At 41.6% G+C, this 27,843-nt stretch overlaps 1 protein-coding gene across 1 annotated transcript in view; it reads right to left on the bottom strand.

Annotated features, from left to right (window-relative positions):
• Window positions 1–27,843, bottom strand: part of LOC124612890 (glutamate receptor 1-like) — a 398,257-nt gene that overhangs the window by 197,126 nt on the left and 173,288 nt on the right. The gene's annotated exons all lie outside the window — the stretch shown is intronic.

A 27,843-nucleotide genomic window follows, 5' to 3' on the forward strand; every position in this document is an offset into this window, starting at 1 on the left:
GTCGTTACCCTCACTGAATCGTAAGTAGCTCACCGCTGACTTTGATCACTGTGCACAACGACAAAATCATCACAGTCACGCCAACAAACCTAGGTGTACGACAGGTTCTATTTATTAGTGGGTCTGCTGACGGTGGAAAGATGTAGTACAGTAAAGCGATTTTGAAATTTAAGTCAAGTATGTGCATCACTGCTTTTTATTTGCTCTGATTGATCAACACAATTCAAAGGAAGTTGACACAGAGCAATTTCCTCTAAAATCTAGAGTGAATTAACACCAACTGACGCTAACTCTGTGGGAGGTACCAAATTGCGTGGAAGACTACATGGAGAAAACGCAACAAGGTATCCTGTTCTGGGAAGCTTTGAAATTCAAAATTAATGAGAGAAAACCACAAATTAAAAGTCGGATCAGCAACTCAAGTTGGGTAACAGAACAAGCTAGTAGCTATTGCAAGTTGTGACCCTTATACTTTCCCAAAATCAGCGAAGTGTCTGTTCAGACAGAAGCCAGGAGACGAATAGCCATGACACTTAGTTCTCTCTCCTCAAGTCTCTAATTTCCAAAAAACTTCAGATGGAAGTGACGAATCAGTGCTGTTGCCAATGTGTCAGACGAGAATATCGCTTACACACGAATACATCACAAACCTCCCACTTTTGGCGTACGCCCATTTACAACCACTAGGTTGGCACCGCCCTGGAGCAGTGTGTCTCCAGTTGGTCAGCTTCTCTGTGCCACGCAAGGCGGTGAGGGTGACACGTTTGGTTGGATACTACAGAATTCTTGGAGCAAAAGCAACCGACTCTCTCGCAGAGGCCTGGCTACGCCGCGGCATCTCATCCTTTGACGTTCGCACAGAAAAGGCAAAAACGTCGTGCTCGGTTGTACGATGGCGGACACCGCGTCCTCTGCCCTCAGCGAGAACAGGCACCAGCTCCACCCACAAAAGCTCGGAGTGGTCAACAACCCGACTTATATGAACACTGCCCATCTCCCTGGGGTGGCTCTCCTCTTCTAATGAGATTTACTCACGGCCTTCTGCCAACAAACAGGAACCTGAGACCACACCGGGCTCGCACACTCACAGCGAGAAAAACACAATGCTTTCCTCCATAGCAAATATGTCCAGCACTCACAACAAAATAACCACAAAAAAGCGGCAGAAAAATTAAAACAACACCGCTTAGTTGTACGTTAAAGTAATGTCATAAACTATTAAGAAAACTTTTATGGCGTAAGGTATATTTAGTAACACTTTCTGCCTGTGGGATATCTTTATTTGGTTGTGCACGACATTTATACTCTGACTGGAAACTGTGGACTAGCTTACACACGATTACATTTGGAGAACGAAATTTTCTTCCTGATCAACATCTAAGTAGTGCAATAATGTGAACCTGTAGCAAAAAGCACTGAAATGCCATATTAATGATTACAATCTCACATAAAATGAATACAAATACAAAGAACAGTATATAACTGTGGCAAATGGTAGACCGAGTAATCGCAAAGTTCAGCATCAGAATCGCCATTCAGTTTAATTAATTTAGGCATTCTGTGAAACGTAGGACATCTCGACAGAATAAATGTAGTGTGGACCATCCCAAAAGAATTAACTAATTTTTTCGTTTATCTTTGGTCGATAGTGCGATTTGCTGCTCCTCCTGCAACTATATTGCCTACTACACCTTAGCGACACAAATGTAAAAGCTCACACTTCAGAACGAGGTTAGGGAGCAATGCATATAACTCGCGTTGCTTTCTTGGTGTGATTTTTATGGAAATGATTTGGTTCAAATGGCTCTGAGCACTATGGGACTTAACTTCTGAGGTCATCAGTCCCCTAGAACTTAGAACTAATTAACTAACCTAAGGACAGCGCACACATCCATGCCCGAGGCAGGATTCGAACCTGCAACCGTAACGGTCGCGCGGTTCCAGACTGTAGCGCCTAGAACCGCTCGGCCACTTCGGCCGGCTGGAAATTATTTGTACTTTTCTCCCGCTGATCTGTTGTGTCAAACTGTACATTACAATACAAATGTTAAGTGTTGTCCTAGGTCCAATAGTGTAGGTACTGAGATATAATTGACATGTTACAAGTGCTACTTAATGAAAGGCCTGATACCAGATTCACATAAGAGTAGGCGATACAATTCTCAATTGAATTATTTGATAGCTATGCTTACTAGTGTATTTGATACGTTGCATTTTTATTATGTTGGTCTACATTCACTATTATGCTCCTTCCTGTCACACAGATTAATCGTTGTTTAACATCTCTTAAAGTAATTTAATGACTTGCAGACAGCAGAGTTAACCATCGCATTTCATACGCAAAATTACGAAATTATACGGACGGGAATTTTCTATGTGCATATTTCAGTGCAGTTAGTAGTTTCAAGTCTAGGAAGAAAGATATTCGTGTTCGTATCACAATTTTTGAAAAAAAAACTGGCAAATTTACACTACAGAAATCTCCATAAAATAAAACAAAACAACACTAGCCATTATTCAAAATGTAATATTTTCGAACCTTTTCACCTTTAGCGTGATTTTGAAAACATCTTAATGTTTTAATTAATGATACTCCAGCAACGAAATGTTTGTAAAGGAAGAGAACTGAAATACATAAATATTTTAGTTACGATTTGCGGATTTCAAAGGCAGATGCTCGAAAACTAAATTTCACGAATTATTGTATGCAATAGATCAATATCCAACAAAACAAGTTATTTCACATGTTTCCTCTGTTTATGTGGAACTTGTTGAAAAACTTATAACTTCATGAATATTTAATTTTTTATTATAGATATGTAAATTTATTAATAGCAATAATGAATGTAATACGCTTGATTGTTATTCGTTTATTCGGTTACGTAAGGGCCAGTGGCAGATCATTTTGTGCATCAGATGTATGGCAGCGCGAAGCAGCTATGCGATAAAATTCCATTTTCCACGTTGACTGCGTTTATTATGATAACAGCAATTTATTTTACACGCTCAACTGAATTCGGTGAAATGCCATTTTCAAGTGCTTACTTATGTCCTCATAATTTTACACAATCAACATGTGAGTGTGTACACAAAATATGTCGCAGTAGACTCGAAGGAAACAACCTGAATACAATCAAGTTAGAAAATTGACTTTTCCGACACCCCATATGAAAAAATACACTTGTGATGTAAATTTGTATCAGTATGAATCAGATTTTGTAGCTGGTTAGAAGCAGTGCCTGTTACGTTTTTGGGAAAAATATTTTTTGTTTTTGCTTTTGCAGGAATCACTCTTCTGACTGGTTTGATGCAGCCCGCCACGATTTCTGTCCTGTACCATCCTTTTGATTTCAGAGTAGCACATGCATGTTGGATGTATTTCAATCTTTGTCTTGTCATATATATATATTATTTTTTTACCTTCTACAACTTCTTCTACGGTAATGGAAGTTAATTACTGATGTGTTAACAGAGGGTCTATCATCGTCTCCTTTCTTCTTGTCATTTTCCTCCATATGTTCCTTTTCTCAATGATTCTGCAGGGTATCCCCTTATTTCATATTTTATCAGTCCACCTAATTTGCAACATTCTTCTAGTCTGCCACATCTCAAACACTTCGATTCTTTTCTTTTCTGGATTTCACACAGTCCATGACTCACTTCCATGCAATATTGTGCCGACATTCTCAGAAATTTTGTCCTCAAATTAAAATTGGTGTATGATACTAGTAGAGTTATTTTGTCCAGGATTTTTCCTCTTCGCCTCTGCTAATCTGTTTTTTATGCCCTCGTGGCTTCAACATATATATTTGCTCCCGTGGAAGCATAAGTCCTTCACTTAATCTACTTCGTTGTCCCCAATTTGGATGCTAAGTTTCTCACTAATCTCATTTCTTCAACTCGTCAATACTTTCGCCTTTTTTCTGCTTACTCTCAACCACTGTTCTGTGCTCAGTAGATTGTTCGTCCCAGTCAACACGTCCTGTAATTCTTATATTGAGGATAGTAGGTACATCAGCGAATTTTGCCACTGATCTCCTTTCATCCTGAATTTTAATTCCACTCTTGAACCTTTCTTTTACTTCCGTCATTGGTTCTTCGACGTTGAAACTGAACAGTTCCCACGAAATCCGAGCACTTCGTTCTGTTTAACATTATTATCGTTGCCTCTTAGTTCTTGTGGAAACAATATTTTAATCCTCTTTCCCTACTAATTTTCCTCAGAATTTCGAATAACTTGCACCATTTTGTATCGTTAAACGCCTTTGCTAGGACGACAAATCCTACGAACGCCTTCTGATTTTTCTTTTAACATGCCTCTATATCTATCACAACATGAGAACTGCCTCTCTGGTGCCTTTAACTTCCATAAAATCAAACTGATTTTCATCTTACAGATCTTCAATTTTCTTTTCCATTCTCCTGTATGTTATTATTGTCTGCTAATTATACTACAGTTTTCGCTCTTATCTGCCCTTGATACACCAGCATTGTTTTTATGAGATTTATCGGAATGTCTCATTATATATTTCCAGTTTCATATATTCTTCACACCAACGTTTTTAGAAATTTCGAACGGATGCTTTCGATACTTCTCGCCTTAATTCATCTCATGTCTTCCAAATCTCTGTTAAATTCTGTCTCTTATACTATAGATCAGGGATCCCCAAACTATTTTGGACAAGTGACCCCTTTTCCAAAATGAACTGTTACCTCAGACCCCCATGGCCCAATTACCTACTTTTAAGATCAACCCCCTTATTCATAATGGTCCGCTAACTTAAAACAGCTGCTGCAGAGTGTTATTTTTCATTCTGACTTAGGTCAATAGAAGAAGACAGAGTGAGAATTAGCAATGCTTTAAGTTAGCAGACTATTATGAATAAGGGGGCCTATCTTTAGTTTTTTCCTATTGATACAAAATACATAGGTACTAAGGTACCAAATGATCATGAATTCGTTCGTGTTAAATCGTGTAAGCGTCAAATAGAAAGCAAGTCAAAACGCGCCTGAAAGACGTACGCTCGAACTCATTATCTTGCACAAACTTGCACAAACTTGTCCACACAGACTTGCCGAGTTGTACGAACTTGAGACTTTACATTACTACAACAATGCTATTTCCTACAAAAATATTAATTATTCTTAGTACACGTAACACAACATAAACAATACAGTACCTACCTATCTTGAAAGTTTTAAATAAGAACTTGTGTTAATTTAATAGGGGTCGATTTTTAAACCTCGTCGACCCCAAAATCAGTTTTCGTTTATGTCGACCCCTAGGAAACAGAAATCGACCCCAAAGGGTCGATATCGACCACTTTGGGAATCCCTGCTATAGATTCTACGGCTTCCATTTCTTCTTCTGTCATGTCGTCATGATTTTTCTCCCCACTCGTAGAGGATTTCAGTGTACTTTCTCTACCGAACCACTCTTTCATCGGCATTTAATAAAATTCTTCTCAACGTTTCTTTCATTCACTTCTGTTGCAGCGATATAATTGAAGTAGCCTCCTTAGTTTGTGTTTCGCGTGCTCCACCCCCAACTTGGTCTACTGTCGTATTTCTTTCCGTCAATAAGGAATATCTGCCGAGTTTCCACCACCATATTTATGAATTCTTCATCTGTTACTAAGGTATTATTTACTCTCCAGTATTCTTTCATGGAAAGTCGTTTGATTCTTCAAATTGATTCTGGTAATAGCTGCACAATTATGAGAAAAATTTACATGCCAGATTTCTGATATGATGACGTTACGCACTAAGTCTAGAGAGATGTAAATCCGGTCTACTCTGCTCGCTGAATGACCAGTAGCGTAGCTGTACATTAATGAGTCTGCGTTCGTTGCCTCCCACTTAAAATTTGACTCTTGGTCTTTTTTTTGTTAATAATAGAGTTAAAATCGCTACCTAATACGGTAGTGAAACAGACATAATTTCCTGTATGAAAAAGTCAGTATTCACCTCTCTATGATTGCTTCCAGACGGACTATACACATTTACAAGGGTTATATCCTCTGTTTTTGCAGACATTCCTCAACGCTTATGATTGTCCCACTTGCTGCTATTTGAATACTATTTTTTGTTTATATCACCGTATCTGCACTTTCAGGGCTATTGGGAACTACTTTGTATCCTGCAGTTTCATTTAGACTGTTAGTTTGGACTGCCTGCACTAATTATGTACAAGTTTTGGGAGCATATAAGAATCGGCGTGGACACGTCCGTTTTAGCTTAGTTGATATTCTGTTGATATTTGAAGAAAAGGTTTTATAATTTTGGTTTGAGATTAGGCTTCACCTCTCTTTTCCTCTATTTCCTTCTGACTCTACATGACCCTACAGTCTCCAGCTTCTGTACTATCTTTTTCGTGCTTTACGGTTGTCCACGTGGGAGATCACTTCCGAATCAGACGCTGTTGTAGCATCAGTCTGGGTTCCCCGTGGATCACTATTGGAAGTTGTTGAGGGCTCTTTTTTTTACATCGTTTTCTCCCTCTTCGTTACTATCTGCAAAAAGTTTCTTCTTAGGCTTTTCAGTCGAACCTTGACTTGGGTTTCGTGATCCAGCAGACTCAGTTGCGTCCGTCTGCTGTTGTCCTATTTCTTCAGAAGGTGAATCCACAGATGTACCATCGATGGGGCTGCAACACTTGGTTCCGGAGTTCCGATCGCCACGTCACCCTGAATGACCTCCATCGTGCACATTTATGACTTGTCTGTTGTAAACTGCGCGATCGCGGTTGCAATGTCTCTGTGATATTCGGATTCCTTGGAGTTTGTTGCCTTCACATTGCTTGTATCAGCTGTGCCTTCATCTATAGTTATACCTCGTGCATATAATTAAAGTGCAGCTTCTCACGATCATCCAGTGTGTGCTGTAATTATGGTATGACAGTGAAACTTGCTAAATTTGCTAATGCGTTAATGCAGAACCGAGTTATACTGGGAAAAATTAGTTCCAATTTTGACCACCAGGTGCAAACCTCGCGTTCTACACTGTTTGTATGACGTTGTGACATCCGCACTGTCATTTGACAAGCCATTACGGTTAACAATAAAATCAATATTATGCCTTTACCACTTGTTTGGCCTTTTCTGTCCTTGTCCAGTTCTTAATCCATTCCATCTGGAAACATTTTATACGTCTTTTTTGCATTCCCAGCGTCAGATGTGCACCTGGTGGCCAAAATTGGAACTATTTTTTTCCAGCGCAAATCCGTTCCGCGTTGAACACATTAGCACATCTACTAAGCTTCGCTGCCTAACGATTGTTAGAACCCACACTGGACCTCTGTTGCACTTTAATTATATCCTCCCAGTACTACCACGAATAGTCTAGAATTGAGTGTTAGGTAATGGATCAATATTACTCGGTCCTAAATCGCTCCCAATCTCCTGATTTGCACATAAAGGCGGAATAGCGCGTTCGTTTCAAACATTTTGAATTTCACTACTGTGTTCAGACTTACTGTCCACAGCCTCTGCAACAGAATTCATTTCAGCTGTTGTGGCACTATTCGTGCTACGAACACAGGAAAGAAAGTTACATGTCTGGGACAGTCCTGTTTAACACGATCTGTTTTATTACGTATGAAACATCTTGGTGGTTGCCCCATATATGTAATGCATACTTGAGAGCCCTCAATACGGAATCGGCCAAAACCTTGTTCCGAATTGCACGAAATTTTCATAAATCTGCAATTTTTGAACTTCCATGGAGATGTTAAAGGTATGCACATTCGTCAAGTTGCCTTAGGCTGAACCAATGGTAAACTTATAGACAGATCCTGTTGATAATGTTATCAGCACACTCACGAATTACTCGTTCATCTGCTAAGTTACAGCAAAGTTTGAAATAGTAGATTGACTCGTAAATACTAGGCTGCACACTGTTTACCTGATCTGATGCAAGTTTCATGTGGGTATTGTATTGCATGGAACTGGGGACCTAGAAACGACGGAGAGGCTTCGCCCCCGCCGTAGCCCTGAGTGGGTCACAACCCCACAACAGGCTACAGCAGTCCACTCATCCCACCGCCGCCCCACACCGAACCCAGGGTTATTGTGCGGTTCGGTTCGGCCCCCAGTGGACCCCTCCCCCCGGGAACGTCTCACACAAGACGAATAACCGCAAATGTTTCCATGGTAGCGTAATTATGGCATACGCGTACAGGGAGACAGTGTTTGCGCAGCAATCGCCGACGCAGTATAACCGAGGCGGAATAAGGGGAACCAGCCCGCATTCGCCGAGGCAGATGGAAAACCCCCTTATAAACCATCCACAGGCCGGCCGGTACACAGGACCTCGACACAATCCACCGGGCGAATTCGTGCCGGAGACCGGCACGCCTTCCCACCCGGAAAGCAGTGCATTGGACTGCACAGCTAACCGGTCGGGCTTTCATATGGGTAGTTACCCCACTTCTGAACCTCGGGAGATGATGGCCGCTTGTTGTCCGTGGCAAATGCCACTTTCACAGTATTCTTCACGGTTTCCAGCGTTATTAATACCTTTTCACACGGTTAGGAAAGTGTAAAGACTATCACTTTTTTGTGTAACGGAGCTGTGTAATGGATGCTAGGCGAGACAGTGCGAAATGCGCGTAACCAGGTGCAGCGCACACAAGTAGATACCGCGAGACCGACCGCTACGATCGTCGAGGCGGAACTGCAGACTACAGACCTTCGTTCTGAATGTCTGTGTGTGACACGTCAGTCCGGGTTTCGTTCCATAGTTTGCGTGACAAACCGAATCTCTCGCCCACCCAAGACAACGTACCAACTACAACAGCTAAACATTTAATTAAATGTACAGACTCCTCCTGTCGTATCCTCAAGCGCTAAAATTATTATTTTAATCAATTGTACATTACTGCACCTCGTAAAATTTACGAATGCAATTGAAGCCAATTCACAGTCCCCATCAGTATATTACTGTCAGTGTAGGGTGTAAAGCAGGACCATTTGTACTTACTTTTTATGTGACGTACCATTGGAGACGTTATAATTAACTAGGGGATAAACTGTAAACTGTTACTTCCTGTGAATGAAATACGGAATAGTAAAATTTATGATGGTTTAGGAACAATGTGACATCCACCCGTTTAGTGTCCTAGCGTTAATAGTACTGTTACAGCTGTAAGTTTAGCTGTAAATGGGAGGGTGTGTCACAGAATGGAATGGACGGAGGCTGGAAGTTGTAATTCGTTGCGGGCACAGCGCCAGATCCTATCGGAAAGCGATGAGGAGTTCGCCGAACTTCACGTTCCCGTCCAGGGGTCGGATCACTATCAACAGTTGCAGTCCCTCAGTTCGTAGACCACTGCGAAGCGCTCTGGAATTCAGCCAACGACGGTGGTGCAAACTCTGATGACAGTAGCCCGCCATCTCACAACTCTTCTCAGGTCGTCTTTCTCCAACCTCCACGAGCGGGAACAAATACTCTCCGTTCGAATAGTGTAATTGACACCAGTGACGGAAAAATGTAATGCAGATTATCACAGATAACGAGATTACATCTTATTTTTTCCCCAGTAACTCTAAGTCAACTGGCTAATAGTCTCCAACGACCTTGACGTAAACACGATTTCCGTGTTGTAGTACACTAAAATTGACTTAACTGGTTTACAGTATTGGTTACATCTTAAACTGTTTACTTTGAATGGCCAGATAAAGAATATTTTAAGTATTGTGTTCTGACACCGTCGGTAGCAATGTCTCTGATTACGCACAGTGCAAGTGTCAACCAGGAATGTAAGCTATGTTACTTTGCGTTCAGAAAGTATCATTAAGGTTGTCCACCTTATTGGGATATGTTCGTTAATTTGAAATCTATTGTCTTCAAGTTACCACTATTCTTTACATTACGCTTATGTCTATGGTACACTCTAAAAAGAGGAAAACGATTCACCCCGAAGGAACTATCCGAATGGGATGGAAATCGGCAGATGTGACGTACATGTACACATAAATAACTGATTACATTTTCAGAAAAACTGGAGGATTCATTCAAGGAGGAGGAAATTAGTGTTAAATGTGCCGTCGCAAACGAGGTCATTAGAGACGGAGAATAAGGCCGGATTTGGGAAGGATTGGGTAGCAAATCTACCGTGCCCTTTCATAGGAACCATGCCGGCATTTACCTGAAGCGATTTAGGGAAATCACGGAAAACCTAAAAATCGCGACGGGTGGACGCGGGTTTGAACAGTATCGGTAGTCCTCCGGAATGCGGGTACTGTGTGCTAACCACTGCGCCACCACGCTCGGTGATTATTTATTCAAGAGAAAGAGCTTCACAAATTAAGCAAGTAAATAACGCCTTTACGCAAACAATTATTTGGCTTGGCATTGATTTTTAGATTTCTTGGATGTTCTGCTGTAGGATATTGTGCCAAGTTCTATCCAATTGGCGCTTTAGCTCGTCAAAATCCCGAGCTGTTTGGAGAGCCCTGCCCATAATACTCCAGGTGTTGCTAATTAGGGAACGATCGGCGACCTTGCTGGTTAAGACAGGTTGTTTTGGTTGGCTAGCGGATTTGGGGGAGGGGACCAAACAGCGAGATCATCGGTCCCACTGGATTAGGGAAGGATGGAGAGGGAAGTCGGTCGTGCCCTTCCAGAACAACCATCTCGGCATTTGTCTAAAGCGATTTAGGGAAATCACGGAAAACCTAAATCGGGATAGACGGACGAGGGTTTGAACCACCGTCTTTTCGAATGCGAGTTCAGTGTGCTGACCTTGGCGCCACCTCGCTCGGTAAGGTAGGGTTTGGCAGGTACAAACAGTAGAAAACTCCCGCTGTGTGCAGGTGGGCATTATTTTGCTGAAATGTGAGCCCTGGATGGCTTACCACAACAAAACGGGATGTAGAATATCGTCGACGTATGTGCTATAAGGGTGGCAACCAAAGCGGTCCTGTTATGAAAGGAAATGGCACCACAGACTACAACTCCTGGTTTTCGGGTCGTATGGCGGGTGACAGTCAGGTCGGTATCCCACCACTGACGGGTAGTGTTACTTAAACTTCGATAAGCTATCGATTAGTCTATAGTATCCTCACTACCGTTACTATCGGTAGTCTAGTTTAAGTATCGATAGTCCTATCGTTTATAATGTAATTCGTTTGGAAGTGGCGCCTGACAAGTTGTCGGTTCCTATTACCTCCAAGGCGTTTGGAGTGCAGAGTGGATTGTGTGAAGATATTTAATCAACAACAAATATGGTGGCACCTTAGCCGGTATAAGTGGTTTATAAAGTATGTTGTTAATAGATTGATCGCTGTGAGGAGGGGTCCTGAGAGAGAGAATTTTCTTGTTTGTGTTTCAGTAATGAAAACTCACAGTAGCGCGCATCTCGTACCGAACAGATACTTGCGGAAAAACAAACTACACACGTAAATACCATGGATTCGTGAATGTGTATTCTACTGATTTTCATGTTCAAATGTGTGAGTTTACTTACTTGTAGCAAGGTATACAAATGTAAATGAGGCTGTTGTATTACAACGCCGTTAGTAGAGGAAAAAATGACATTGTAAAGATTTCTTAAGTGTTCTGATTGTACTGTATAATTCATTTTAAAATGAGTAAAATTATTGTCATTATTAATTGTACTCACTTGCTACTGTCGCCGGCCGGGGTGGCCGAGCGGTTCTAGGCGCTACAGTCTGGAGCCGCGTAACCGCTACGGTCGCAGGTTCGAATCCTGCCTCGGGCATGGATGTGTGTGATGTCCTTAGGTTAGTTATGTTTAAGTGGTTCTAAGTTCTAGGGGACTGATGACCACAGCCGTTAAGTCCCATAGTGCTCAGAGCCACCTGAACCATTTTTGATTTTGCTATTGTCCTCTTCTGTTTCTGAGTCCTCATTGTACGTACAAGTGTTTTCAGTTGTACATGTTAATATGTAAAGTGATTCGAAAACACAAAACACTGACGCAATGGTAATGCGCCTGCGTCACTTCTGCTTTTGCAGAAGCACAAATGTCATTCATATGTTGGTTGCCCATGTTCTGCTCGATTAGCGGAACTTGTCCATACAAGGACACACCAGCTCACGCAAAACTGAATATAGTAAAAGCACAACCCGTCGAGTGTTAAGTTTAAGTGTTAGCAAATCGGAACAGAATTAAAACTTTCGGTGCTTATAAAACAGCGCCAATATTAATGTATATATCTGCCAAAAAAGATTAACCATAGTAAGTTGTAAATATAGGCCTTACTAACTGAATCGGACTTTTGTTATTGTGTAAAGGAAACTGTTGTATTACCACTACAGTGAAGCTGACGAAACGCTATCCATCAGATTCTGTCAAGTGCAGACTTTGAGCGGCGCGGATATAGATTATAGGAATACATCGGTATAATGGGTGAAGGCGCCTGCACAGCTGTCTCTCGCCGCACATTTCCTTATGCTTCATTAATACCGCACTGTGCTCTTTATACCGCTCCGTGCGCTTCTTCCGACGGAATGAAAAACACCCAACAAACCTACTACAAGCTACACACTTGGGTTCGACTGCACTAAGATCACAAGTGCTGCCGATCTCAGCGATGTTGCAGCTGTAGCACTGTAGTAGAGTGATGGCACTTCTGTTTTGTACTGCGTGTCAGCTCAACTGAGGAAAAGCAAAATGAGTAAAGAAGCCACCCTTGACCTCTTCAAAGTAGTTTTAATATTGTTATTCCCATGTGCAGTTTATATTGCATTTGCTGTAGTTCATCAGCAAGCATGCATACCTAAGGTGCATATTGCGTGGCAGGCCAGTAACCACTTCCTTTCTAGCATAGCTGTTCCTTATGGTGACCTTCCTCTTCTTCTTCTTTTTCTTCTACTTCTTCTTCATCTTCCTCTTCCTAAGACGCTGAAGCTCAACGTACCATCGACAAGTAATATAATGGCCAAATTTTTATGAGAATTATTTTTTTATATATGAAAGTTATTTTTCAAATAAAAAGACGTTGAAAAAAAGAATTTTTTTGACAATATTATGCAAAATTTCGGACATACTAGCAGGTTACTTTAACATTACATTTTTTTTCAGGTCATCAGTCAAATCTTACTCCATTACAATATCAATGATAAGACATTCGTAGTGGTTACGGACAACGCTGCAGTTACGAAAAAGATGCCTAAATCTTAAGGATTCGACATTCACCCTGTTTTGCTCGCTGCATCAGCTTAACAGTACAAGATTTTTTCAAGTCAGAAACATTTCCCAAAATTTTATTGAAAACAAAGGCTTTTGTGACTTTCTTTCATTACTCTATACTAGCCAGTCACAAACTGCGTGATGTTCAAAAAAGAGCAAACAAAAATAACTGGGACTGATACAACATGTGCCGACTCGAAGGAACAGCATGCTGCACGCTCAAAAGAAGTTTGGAAGTACGAAGTGAGCTTGAGGTTGCAATCGATGAAAGTTCAAAAGCAGAAAATTACTTAGCTATACAAGAGATAATAGATCTTCTTGAACCTTTTGAAGGAGCAACAACAACAATCACAAGAGAGCTATACATCACTGCTTCCTTAATTATACCTCTTATACGAGGTATTGCTGCAAAGTTTTCAGACTTGTAAAGCCCCTTAGCAACTGCTGAAGGACGAATTGTTCTGGATTTCCTGATTAAATCAGTCAATGAAAGAATGAAACCAGTTAACACATTGACTGTTAATATGTTTGTGACATTATTAGACCCTAGGTTTAAAAAACTTTTTTCAGGACATTCCAAGATTCAGAGAACGCTGCGCAAGTACTTCTGGAAGAGTATGCTGCTATCATTGCATCAACGGCAAGAATAATACCTGAAACGGAACCATCCATGAGCGGTGCTAATACGTGTATTGATACGTCCAACAGTTTGAAATGGGATGATGTACTTTTTTTGTCCATCTAGGAGCAGAGTAACGTCAGTTTCGTTACACCAGTCGGTGATTCCATAATTTACCTACATCAGTATTTTGAAAAACCTGTAATAGACAAGCATGTTTCTGTATTAGATAATTGTGCAAAATCTAATACTATGTTACGTGTAATGTGTATTAAATTTTTTTAGTGTCCAAGGACTTCAGTTCCTGCGGAGAGGGTTTTCTCCAAGTCAGGATGGATAACTACTTAAAAACGCAACAGACTAAAGTAGAAGAATTTAAACACATTACTTGTATCTTTTAATGTTGTATTTTAAACAACAGACACAAGGACAAGAATTTAAATACTTTACTTGTTATACAACAAAATTTGCATATCTTGTATTGTTATATTTTAAGTTATAAAAATTCTTAAAAATCTATTTCTCATTTGAAACACCTGTGCAAAACAGTTAATCGATACATATTTGGTTTTTAAAAATACTATCAATAATATCGAATGTGTCAACTATCAATGCTTGAGTAACACTCCTGTCGCCGGCGTCTCCAGACAAGTCTTAGTTGGTGACAGGGGCTCAATTACAAGCGGGACTCATCACTGAAGACAGTTCTACCTCAGTTAGTGAGATTCCAGGCCAGAGGTGGACGAACTCGTTACTGATTCGCTTAATTTGTGAAGCTCTTTTTCTTGAATAAATCACCCACTTTTTCGGAAAGGGTAATAATTTGTACTTTGTTTGTCTGTAGATGTACATCATATCTACCTATTTCCGTCACTTTCTGATAATTCCTTTGTGGTGGGTGTTTCTTTTTTCCTTTCAGAGTGTATATTAATTTATAACACATTTATGTACTTTATCGTTGCTTGTCTATTTCAGCACAGGTCTACAATAAACGTGACATCTGCAACACTGGACCATCCAGACTAAACTTTTGTCGAAAAAACTAGGTCTAAATTTTAAGATAAGAAAAAGACATATATCGCTGCAATAAACTTCAGCGTACGTGCTCTGTGTTCGTAAGTATTGCTTATTATGTCCCCATCCAATGGCTTATTGTAGCTTTTGCATTTTAGGCGATCAGTTCAAGCCAGTAAATTCCCTACTTTTTGCTTATTAAGTGAAACAATTCTATGCAATTTGTTATTTCCGAATATTATTGTAAAGCTGCGCAGTTACATTCTCATCGTCCTTGTTCACCGTTTCCATGCCCTACTCATTTGACAACACAGTTTCCCAGGCCAATACACTGAAATCACTGAAATGTCTGTGACTACTTTGAGGTTTGTAGTCTAGGAGGGAGGGGCGATTGCTTGTGTGTGTGTGTGTGTGTGTGTGTGTGTGTGTTCACTATGGTGGTGATAATTTACAATCAGACATTCTGTAAATTTTGGGTCCACGTGTTTGCCGCACGTACAGTGATTTGGGATGAGTGCAGATTAGTTATTACAGACATGTTTTCGCGGATTTACTGCTGTATGTATTACGTGTTTTAACCTCTTTAATACAACGTTACGTTCTATATGCTTCTGGAATTTTTCATTTATTTATATTTCCAATTCTGTGGGTTGACTGGACGGTACAGACGAGAAAGTGGGATATTTTTCTATTAGTCTACTCTTATGAGTTGTTTGTTTCTACTTCATGACTGTAGAGTTTGTGAAGTGTTAACTGAAACATCTCACAAAATTAATAATCATGCAGCAAAATTAAATCATGCTTTGCTGCCAATGTAATAAATGGACAGCGGTGCCACTGTGGAGTGGAATGGCTGGTGTGTCTCGATGTGTGTTTATTGTCACTTATAACTACGATAAAAAGCTACTTTCATTGTATTAGCGGCAAACTGTACTAATTGTATAGAAATTATGAGAAACCTATGTACATTATGCCATCATTTTTCTGAAGTGCATCCGGGATGATAATAACTGTTGAACCGATACTTCTACTGACAACCTTTCAGCCATTCTCAAGGTGATTCGCTTGCAAGATTGTTATAGCACTTTACACTGTGGAGTAAACGCTCATACCTCGAAGATGATACTGTTTGTAACACGAGCGTCAGTCATGGACAAATCTTTATGCCTCTAAGAGTAAAACAAAGCAAGTGCAGAGCCTGGTAATGGCTGAAAGATTGTCAGCCAAAATACCGATACAGGAGTTAACAATATCGCTGATGCACTCGCGAAAAATGATAGAATATTCGATCCGCCCGGAAAAACTACAAGATACACAACCCAGTAAAATTTACAATTTTCTCTTTAAGAAAAAACCGACTTGCCTTTGTAATCAACAGAATTACTTAGGTCCAAACTGGCTCCATAATACAGTCTCTATAATTTGAGAAATATCATTTGCCATAACTTTTACCAAATCTGAGCAGAAACTAGTTTGCCTGCAGACTACGTACACAACTGCTGTACGATCAAATAAAGACAAAGTTCTGCTGTAAGCCCTCTCAGTTAAGAACAATAAATTAATGCGTCAGGATGGGCCAGGAGGGGAAAGCAGTAGGCACCCGTTAAGGTGAAAAATCAAACATAATTTCAACTGTATGAAGTTTTAATGCCTTAAAAAGGAAAGACAGGCCTAGAGAAGCCGCCGAGACTGAATGGGCAGCCGCCCAAGAGAGCAGGAGAGGAGGGCGTCTGATCGGTTCGGAAGCTTCCAGGAGAAGAGAGCGAACGGTGTGTCCGCTCCCGGCAGCCGGCCGTGGTTCCACCCCCACTTGACCGCCTCCAGGCCTCCCTATTGGTCGGCCAGATCGTAAGACGCGCAGTTCGATAGCGTTACCTCGTCAGCAACACGTGAATTTAGCTGCTGATGGTTCAACATGTGAGTTTCAGAGTGGTTCTATCCGGTTATGGGCAACGAGACTGAAACGCTGCAACTAGCCGCCAGGCAGAAGGCTCTGATGGACAGCAAGTGAAAAATAAAAATCAAATTTTTATACTAATAAATCCATTCAGTAACGGCCCCCACTGTACACCCTCCTCCCCTCCATAGGATTGAAACATCGGGTGGTGGTAACTTGACGGTTACTAGAGGGGCTCCTGCGAAGGAGGCGTTAGATTTGTATTAAAAATCACAATAATTAGGCGATGGTTGCTTGCTTGACAAAATTTGGACGACGGCGGGTGGTGTAGCGGTGGTGTGGGACGCTGAGAGTGGCAGCGCAGGTTGAGGCGATCAGCTGTTGGCGGTGGCAGTGGCGGAGGTCGCTGACCGCGGCGGGCAGCGGCGCGCTGTGACGCACTGCAACTTCCACAGGAGTTTATAAGCGGGGGCTTCCGGAAGGGGCGATGCACAGATAAAAGGGGGGGGGAAGGGGTTAACACTGGTGACAACAATTGTAACACATCCCCCATAGTATTAAGGACTATGGCAAACCGTCTTTTTGGGGAGTGACCGACGCCTTTTTGTAAACAATGTTCGTTACCACTTCTCTGGAACGGGGAAGGAATGTACAGGATGGCAGACAGTCAAGGAATATTTTATGGAATTGGTTTAGAAGATTTACTTCAAAGGCCCAGTCAAATCTTTGCAAGTGTTCTCCCCGAGTAACTTAAGCCGTGCCTACGTGACACAAGTCGCTTGCCTTTAAAAAACGAGGCAGTTCTGTCCAGTTAAAGCTGCTAACAAGAGAAGCCTTGCGACCTCTGCTGAAACTGCTAGCGAATTCACGCCATTGGTTTTAGCCAATAGCGTGCGTGGGATACCGATCACGTATGTGGACACTGGAGAGTTCTGCGGTGCAGAACACAGTTGCTTCTTTCTCTTGGAATCCAGACTTCTAGCAGAACAGACGTCTTCTTGGAAGGCACAGCCTCTGGCTCTACTCTTCGCGACCGACCATCAACGTAAGTCAACGTGAATCGCTTCCCCTTCCGTTGCCCAATTCATTTAATTTTTCGATCTCCTAGACTGGCCTAAACCTGCTAACTTCCGACCCTAGGCGCGCCTTTTGTACTCCGTATATTGAAATATATCATATTTATTCTACTTAATTCCCTCTTTTGTCATTTAACGGCAGCCTTGGATGCCCAGTCTCTAATCCTGACCGCTCGACCTCCTGCACCCTGTCGTCACGAGGCATATGTAACAACCACCTCTCCCCTTTCCCAAACCCCGTATAAATTTACGATTGGTGACCAGAAGTGAGCTCATAAACATTAACATTGGTGTCAGGGATCCTAAACATTTACAATTGGTGTCAGAAGTGCCTGTATACATTTACAAATAAAACAAATAGTTCAGTTTTAGATATCTCGCCTACCTTAAGGGAACAATAATGAATTTAACCTGTAATCTCACATCTCACTTGTCCGAACAAAGGCGGAACTAACTACCAGCACAGTTAACACCAGGAGATAACTTGTGTTCACGCTGACCTTCAGTGTACCTACAAATTACACCTGTGCTTGCTGTTCTCCGTCAGTGAAACGCCGTGGTGCTTTCGCACTCCAGCTCATCGAAGCCTACAGAGAGACAGAGACCACACAGCAAACGTAGCAGGCTACCATGTTGTCATTCGCCCCCCCCCCCCCCTCCCTCGCCCCTTAATGTAACACCTGTACGCTAGCTGCACAGCTTCGACGGTAGTCGCATGGGCCCTCGATGCGTATCGCTCCACCGGACAGGAGATCGAAACCCTACGTAGTACTCTCAGGGTATTTACGGACTGCGCACGTCTTTACGCGCGCGGCCCATGGTTCTTCTTTCGCCATCCATTAGTTTCCCGATTACAGTCGCCTACACGCCTCCCCAACTGGAGGTGTGGTCTCGGTTTTTGTTTTTATTTTGTTGTTTGGGGAAGGAGACCAGACAGGGTCTCGGTTTAATGACCCTTTTAACAGTACTGTACAGGATCTCTCCGTTCAAAGAATATGGTTTAATTTGTTCCCCTTCTTTTTCATTTATCTCTTACATATTTAAGATACTGATCTTCCTCTTGTTAGATTTATCTCTTTAGAAACGAGGGAGAATCCTCCAAAACAGGGCTGGTCTAATCAGTTTGACGTCTCTCTCGCCTTCACTGCCATCAGTACGTTCTCCTTCACCTAAACGTTCTGATGCGTCCATTGGCAACAACATTTTCGGTACCTCTAATACGTGTTACGCTAAATTTGTTAATTTATCCTTTTTTTAAATTCTCAAAAAACTGCAAGTAATAAAACTGAATTTGTATGATATAATATGTAAAATCACACAATGTACGACCTGATCCTTAATAACAGGCATCAGGTCTTTTCTTGAGAAATAAATAAATTAATAAATTACGGTAAAATAAAATACAGATATGCGCATTCCACAACGGGTTATACTCAACGTCCACCTAAGACGCCCCAAATCTAAACTGAGGGCTTGGTCATCGGTTTCAAGTAGCAATGGCATAGGCTCGAGGTAAAACTCGAACATTCCAGACCGAATGGCTAATGCCTACAATGGGTAATCAGTCTTCTTCTGCTACTAATCCAGGATTAGACCATTTGCCCTGTTTCGTACTAACCCTCCCTTCCTTGGCCTTTCCATACTACTTCTCCCTATAGGATTGTATTTCATCACTTGTTGAGGGATTCCCTGAGGTGACATACGCTACAATAGCTCTTCCCAGTCCGGTTTTCATTGGATTACATTTTCATTTAATGGCTGTATCCCTAGAGCTTTTCATATTTCTTCAGTTCTTATTTTGTCTTCTCCTGCGCAGCGTTTCACTTATCAATGGAATTTCATTTCTTACCATTCAAGTTGACTTAGGTCTTTGGATCTTAATGATCAACTTTCTGCTCCAAAAATACACTGTGGGAAGTGCCATGATTTTATAAAATTTCATTTGGGTTTCTCTTTTCGTTTTACCCTTCAATGTTCTCCTCATCGTGCCACATTTACGTTGATATACATAAGTTTCCTTGTTTATTGTCTTTCTGTTCTTCAAACGTTAGGTCAGATCCTAGATACTGGAAATGTGACAGCTGTTCAATTATTATGTTTGAGGCATCAGTTTGCACAATAAATTCCTTATTGAAATGACGATTGCCAAGGATCAGGGAGCTTACCCGGAACTGTTTAAGCCCCCAAAGGATGACTACTGGGACAGCCCTCATTCAAATTTCAGTCCCTTCTTAGGCTGGTTGTCTGCTAACGTTGCATGTTGAACAACACCTTGGGTAAACTCCCTAAAATAATTGGCCGTCTCCCTAGCATTCTTAGAGGGGGGGCGGGGGGGAGAGGAATCTGCTGTCACTTGAATACAACTGGAATCAACGCTGATTTCTGCTGGAGATACGACATAACCATGAGTGCCGCTGGGGAATCTAGTTTTAACCTTGGCGTGTTTCACTGTCAATTGTACCCTCCTCAGCCTTGTAAATATTTTATTAAGACGTAAAATGCGCTCTTCAGAGTCTTGACTGAAATTTACTGATTCGTTGAGATAAAGATAGATCTCTTTGAGTTTCATGCGAGAGGAAACGAAATCGAACAGTTTATAGCAACCGCTCTTGTAGCCAGTTCGGCACCTTGTTACGATTTCAGTCTCTCATGAAAGCTGCGAGAGGTTTCAATTCCTCTGCAAGTGGATTTGATAGAATGCTTGGTACAAATCTAAAGTAGTGAAAGTGCTTGTACCACTCAAACAAAGAAACACGAGTTCAAATTGGACAAGGGAACTCATCTGAGGATAATCTTTTCATTCAACTTCACATAGTCGACGACTGGTTTCAATCATCCAGACACCGTTGGCACCAAAAGTATTGGCGGCAGTACAGGGTCAGTTTGGGACGTGTTTCACTTCTTGCTCTGTCTCTGTGAGAGGGCTCCTATACACCTGCCAACAAATCAGAAAATTCTCTGCACAATATGTGTATGCTTTCTTTCTCATCTCCCTACAAATAGTACATTTTTCTGCTCAGATAATTGTGCCCCTGTGCCTCTGCTTAAGTCAAGGGAACCTCAAGATGCTTGCAAAAGCGAAAACATTCGCTCCTTGCAAAATTAAAACGCAAAAGAATCTTGTCCCCAATTTGGGGCTTATCATGTCGGCTGTGTTCTTATTTCACACCTTAATCTGTCTTTTATTACGGGCTTACAGTAATTTCCTGCTGTAATTTCCTATGTTCAGTTCTTTATATATTACGGGTGTTCAATCAGTGCAGCAGATGTCTCAGACTTAGCTGTTTATGTGCTGTGATGTGGTTAGAACTCTTGCTGTGGCTTTTCTATGTATTGAAAATAGGTGTTGCTTATTTTCTGTCACACACTGTCACGTGGTTTGCATGGATGTAGATGTAAGTATTATATTTGTTGTTATGTCCAAAAAGTTTAATTATCGTTTCTTTTTGCGTCAGTTGTCAAAATGATATGGGGTGCCGTGTTATGAAAGGGAACAAATACGCGCTAGTGGTATACTATTGTTAAAAACTGTGTGTGGTGATAAAATAAACTGATGTGATATGACAGAAGCAGGATTGCAAAAGAAACACATTAAACGTGTGATGGATATTGAATTTGTATCGACATAACAATCTTGTAAGATGTTGAGAAAACCTAGCTAACTATAGAATCTGTTTTATTTTTGTAGTTGCATATGATTGCATTACAACATAAATTCGTCAGTTTCATTGAATTACGTCAAATAAATATGTACGTTGTTTTACGTAACAGTAACATTATCTGATTACCACACTAGCTTAAGCAGTGGTTACGTGTATTAATGTACATAATACTCCTCGACTACCTGTTAACTTTGCACATGAATTATCAATATTCCTTTGTTGATCTTTGTCCAGTGGAAATTACAAAAGAAATGCGCTTTTGTGCAACTACGGAAAATTCTCGAAGATGGAGTATCTTTGAAGTGGACCATAGGGTGCTTCAGGAGGAAAGGAATGCAATTTAAAAGATTATGTGGAAACATTGTTGTTTCGTAAGTTCTGTTCAGAAAACTTTTGGAGCTACTTCTGTCAAGAGTGGATATAACGGGCGTGACAGCAAATTATGACTCGTTGACGTTATGAATTTCTCTGTACAACACGTATTCAGAAGTTTCACACTCAGTTGTAATTGATTACAAAAAAATGGTTCAAATGGCTCTGAGCACTATGCGACTCAACTGCTGAGGTCATCAGTCGCCTAGAACTTAGAACTAATTAAACCTAACTAACCTAAGGACAGCACACAACACCCAGCCATCACGAGGCAGAGAAAATCTCTGGCCCCGCCGGGAATCGAACCCGGGAACCCGGGCGTGGGAAAATTGATTACACAGATCCTGTAAAAGATGCTACACCGTTAAGCTGCAGGTCACATGTCTTAAGGAGTCCGTTAGCACTTTTATAACGTGGATGAACAATTCAATTCTTATTTGCAGTTTTTGCCTGACGGTCTCAATCTTACCTTACCCAACGTCACGTTCAAAATGTTGTCTGATATTCCTTATCAAGAAACAACACTGTTACCAAGAAACCGCATAAATTTCATTGAAGTATTGTACAACTGGATTTGTAAGAAATGCTAACATTCATAGTGGTATTACTCAGTGAATCGTACCGATTACACATCGCCGGTTCCCTGGAACTTTCTGAGTTGAGCACACCTCTTTCCTGAAGGGGATCTTTCTGTTTTCGTTCTACGGTACCAAGGCGCTAGTGGTCATGCGCCAGAATGCGAGGAGGGTGTCTTCGTTCGGTTTTCGGACGGAAAGGTAGTTTGGAACTGAGTCGGGCCCAGATTGTACGAACAGTTTGCAGATGTGATGAAATATGAATTGGAAGTTGTTTCGTCGATTGGTAAGCCAACTGTGACTGATTATTTGATTTACTCCCTGGGATTGAGATTAATTACAAACCAAATCAGTGGAGAAGTCTGAATCGGTATTCTTAGTCGGTAGCCTCATTTGGTGCGATATACAGGGTGTATCAAAAAGAATCGTCCGATATGCGATTTGGCACGTCTGTATTTCTGAAACTAATGAACAAATATGATGAAATTTGTTTTTTGATGAACGGAAAACTCAAAAAGTTTTTTTCATTCCTTATCACAGGTGTTCGGTACGCTCCTCTTGAGATGGACGGCATATGTCAGTGCGGTATTCTACATCTACATCTACATCTATACTCCGCGAGCCACCTTACGGTGTGTGGCGGAGGGTACTTATTGTACCACTATCTGATCCCCCCTTCCCTGTTCCATTCACGAATTGTGCGTGGGAAGAACGACTGCTTGTAAGTCTCCGTATTTGCTCTAATTTCTCGGATCTTTTCGTTGTGATCATTACGCGAGATATATGTGGGCGGTAGTAATATGTTGCCCATCTCTTCCCGGAATGTGCTCTCTCGTAATTTCGATAATAAACCTCTCCGTATTGCGTAACGCCTTTCTTGAAGTGTCCGCCACTGGAGCTTGTTCAGCATTTCCGTAACGCTCTCGCGCTGACTAAATGTCCCCATGACGAATCGCGCTGCTTTTCGCTGGATCATGTCTATCTCTTCTATTAATCCAACCTGGTAAGGGTCCCATACTGATGAGCAATACTCAAGAATCGGACGAACAAGCGTTTTGTAAGCTACTTCTTTCGTCGATGAGTCACATTTTCTTAGAATTCAGATTGTTCCCAAACTGCAACGAGCATGGCCTGAGGTACAGCTTCCACAGCTGCTGTTATGCGATGTCTCAGTTCATTCATTGTTGTAGGTAACGGAGGCTACATAAACAGAGTCTTTTACAAACCACCACAAGAAATAATCACATACAGTCAGGTCTGCTGATCTTGGAGGGCAGGTTGAATCATTTAGTCCAGTGCGACCAATCCATTGTTCAGTAATTTTTTGATTTAAAAATTCCCGCACTTCCAGATGCCACTGTGGCGGTGCCCATCCTGTTGGTAAATGAAGTCGTTCGAATCAATTTCCAACTGTGGGAAAAGAAAGTTCTCAAGCGTCTCGAAATACGTGCTTCCTGCAACAATATTCTCGGCAGAGAAAAATGGGCCATACACCTTTTCCCTTAAAAACTGCACAAAAAACATTAAAGTTTGGAGAGTCCCTCTTATGTTGTACGACTTCATGTTGCTGTTCCGTACCCTACATTACCAAATTATGACTGTTTACCTTTCCATTTAAACAGAATGTTACCTCGTCACTAAACACCAAACACTAAACGTGGAAGAAAACTGTCATCCTCCATTCTGCCTAGAACGAAATTACAGAATTCCACACGCTGTTGTTTGTCATCTTCACGAAGAGCTTGCAGTAGCTGGATTTTGTATGGTTTCATGTGTAAACGTCGACGCAGCACGTGCCAGACGAACATCGGGGGCATGTTGAGCCGTCGAGCTGCACGGTGAACGGATTTCTTGTGAAAATATGGCGGATGCGTCCGATGACTGTTCAGAGACACTCGGGCACGGCCCTGCGATTTTCCTTTACACAACCAACCTGCTTCTCGGAACTGTTAATGCCATCGTCTAACGCTCTGTGCTGTAGGAGCATCCGCACCATAGCTAGCACGAAAGTCATGCTGAACAGTTATTACTGACCCGCACTGCGCAAAACGTAGTAAACAAAACGGTTTCTGCTGTCGCGACACTAGTTTTACTAGAACTGAGGTTGGCGCACACTGCTGCTACCTATCGGGAACCATGTAAAACTTGAGAGTTTGCTCTTTCCACGGTACGTTGTTCACACACATATCTCAAATATCATAATACTTAGCATTTTTTAAAAAAAATCGGATGATTCTTTTTGATACACTCTGTATTACTATAGGGTGCGTCAAAAATGTATACACAATTTGAACTCTCATAGACAATTTATTGGCCGGCCGAAGTGGCCGCGCGGTTCTGGCGCTGCAGTCTGGAACCGCGAGATTGCTACGGTCGCAGGTTCGAATCCTGCCTCGGGCGTGGATGTGTGTGATGTCCTTAGGTTAGTTAGGTTTAACTAGTTCTAAGTTCTAGGGGACTAATGACCTCAGCAGTTGAGTCCCATAGTGCTCAGAGCCATTTGAACCATTTTTAGACAATTTATTTCCCATTCTACAAGGTTAAATATCTGTGAGAAAGTAATGTTATGTTTCTTCAACAAGTGGCAGCAGTGGCAAGGAAGTAACTGCAACATGGCGGACGTGCGTTTGAGCTTTGAAGCGCGGAAAGCAGATCATTAAGTGGTACTGGAAGTTTGAGAATGTAGCTGCGGTTCGAAGACAATGGAGAAGTGAGTATGGTACAGAACCACCTTCAAAGTTAACAATTACACGCCTACGAGACAAATTCGAAATTCATGGAACAGTGCGTGATGTGCATAAAGGTCGATCAGGTCGACCTCGTACAGCTACAAGTGATGATTCTACAACTGCGATCTTGGAACTGTTTCAGCGTTCGCCTCCAAAATCTTCAAGGCAAGCGGCACGTGAGAGTAATGTAAGTGCTAGTAGTGTGCTACGCATTCTGAAGAAAGGCAAGTTTCGTGTGCACATTCCAAAAACTCAATGAAACTAACAATAGGCACACTTGTGTGTACTGGGCTGAAGATAATCCTCACATTACAGTTGAAAAGACAGTGAATTTGCCTGGTGTAAATGTGTGGTGTGGTTTGTCTGCAAGGGGACTCATTGGGTCTTTCCCCTTTGAAGGTACTGTTACTGGAGAAACGTACCTAACAATGCTTGCTGACTCCATATTCCCTGCACTCGTTCATTATACGGTAACGATGAGTTTTATTTCCGACAAGATGGCGCCCCGCCGCACTATCATAGGGACGTACGAGCATATCTGGATCACAATGTGCCAGGCCAGTGGATAAGACGCAGGTGACCAATAGAATTTCCTGCACGCTCTCCAGACCTCACGCCGCTGGATTTCTTCTTATGAGGCACAGTAAAAGATGAGGTGTACAAACGTAAACCACGTAACCTGGACACACTTTGGAATGATATTCAGGCGGTGTGTGCAGATATTTCATTGGACACTTTGGTATGATGCACGGAATCAGTGGTGATCGTACTTAGAAATGTATTGATGCTGAAGACCACCAGTTTGAACATTAATCACATTTCCAAAGTACATTCATTTTTCCAATTGGACTTTAAGATTTCCATTTGCAGAAATTTAACGTTGTAGAATAGGAAATAAATTTTCTAATACGCTTCAAAGTGTGTATACACTTTTTGACGCACCCTGTATTTGGATAGTTATAAAGACTACCGTAGACTGTCATAGCATGAAAGATTAATTTGGAAATACAATACAGCAGTAACACAGTTCAGCTTTGTAACGGCCCAGGTATGTTGGCAGTATTTCCTCCTGGTACATAATAAGTCTGAGGCGATGTGTAAAACAAATGTAAATGACAGACAGTATTAAGTGGAAGATAAACCTTATATTAATTGTTTTGAAAAGAGTGTCTTGCCACAACGCAGTAATTATATTCACTGGGGAAACAATAGCCTGACGATAACGACGCACGTGGTGACAGCTTGACAGTGAGTCTAGGGCAAGATCGGCCGCGTCGTATAAACTGCGCGCATCCAGGAGATGCTGCACTCGTGCGGTCCGTGGCTCAGCCTGCCTCGGCTTTGCTCGGTCCTTCTCGGAAGTGCTGGTTTTCTGGTCGGCTCAACAGTTCGATAGAATAGTGGTGCCAGTGCTGTTTAATCTTCTCTATTTGCTCGTGGTAAAAAGGAAGTCCACAGGAGCAGTGGCTACTTGTGCAAAAAGTGACAATCTAGCGCTACATCGTCACAAGCCCCTAAAAATGAATTGGAATCACAGAAGAGAGGGATAAGAATTCTCAGTATCTATTATGCAGTCACAAAATCCACAGGTACCGCAATTTTGCTCTGAAACGCCGTTACACGACCAGGCAGAGAGATTTTAAAGATTTAATTGATGATGAAAGAGCAAAAAATAGCACCGATCGGATAACGATTTTTGCGAGGTTCATTGTTCTGTGCGTCAGGAAGCACTTTGTGTTAAATTTTCAGGCATGGAGCACATGAAGGATTGATGGTATGAATAGTAAGTTTTCTGAAGTCGCATGCATTGTTACGCCGTCAGCTGCCACGGTATTCGATGGAGTGGAACGAAGAGTGTGAAGTGTTTATATTTTTTCAGAGTACGTTGACTGAGGCAAGAGGGATGCCTGGAACGACTGTTCGGTGTAAACCCGCTATTGTTGAATTTCTGAAGGAAAAAGAAAAGCAGGAACGAAAATTAGAACATCTGAAGTGGAATGCAGATCGCACATTTTGAGTGCACTTGACCGCACACTGCCCACAGTAAGATATTGCAAGGTGAGAAACAACTTATTTCTCATTTGAAAGGGATTAATCGTAAAAAAGAAATCGCTTTGTAGAACGGACAGATTCTGAAAACAAAAAAATCGGCAAATTTCCCTAAGTTCACTGGCGTTAAAAAAAAAAAAAAAAAAAAAAAAAACCCGAATTGTGAAGAAATAGTAGTGATCTTGAAAGAATTACAAAGACAGTTTTCTAAACGTTTTGTGGACACTGACAATTTACATCTCGTTTCGAGCAGTTTTTTACACTTTATCGTTTCAGATGAAGGTGCATCTGTGAATGAGCAGTGGAACTGGTTGATCTGCAGTTTAATTCCCGTTTAAAACACTTCTTTTATTTTTGGCTTAAAACTGTCCAGTAGTTTTACGTTATTTCATCAGCTAGAGTTTCCTCGTCTCCATATTGAGGTAGCTACCGTGATACAGTATTTCGATCAACATATGTGTGTGTGTATGTGAAAGCCTTTTCTAGGTTATGAACCTAAATAAGTCACTATTATACCCCCCCCCCTTTCCCCTCAGGTAGCGCGGCGTGGCCATATGGAAAGTGTGGTGACATGCGAGAGGATACGCCACGCATGCAAGAGCACTGCACGTGTGCAAAATTCTTGCCCATCTCTGGCCTAAGGCAAAGAGTGACCAGAGGCCAATACCATTTAATGAAGATGTGATTTTAACTA

Source organism: Schistocerca americana, chromosome 4 (genome assembly GCF_021461395.2).
Source record: "Schistocerca americana isolate TAMUIC-IGC-003095 chromosome 4, iqSchAmer2.1, whole genome shotgun sequence".
Taxonomy (NCBI): domain Eukaryota; kingdom Metazoa; phylum Arthropoda; class Insecta; order Orthoptera; family Acrididae; genus Schistocerca; species Schistocerca americana.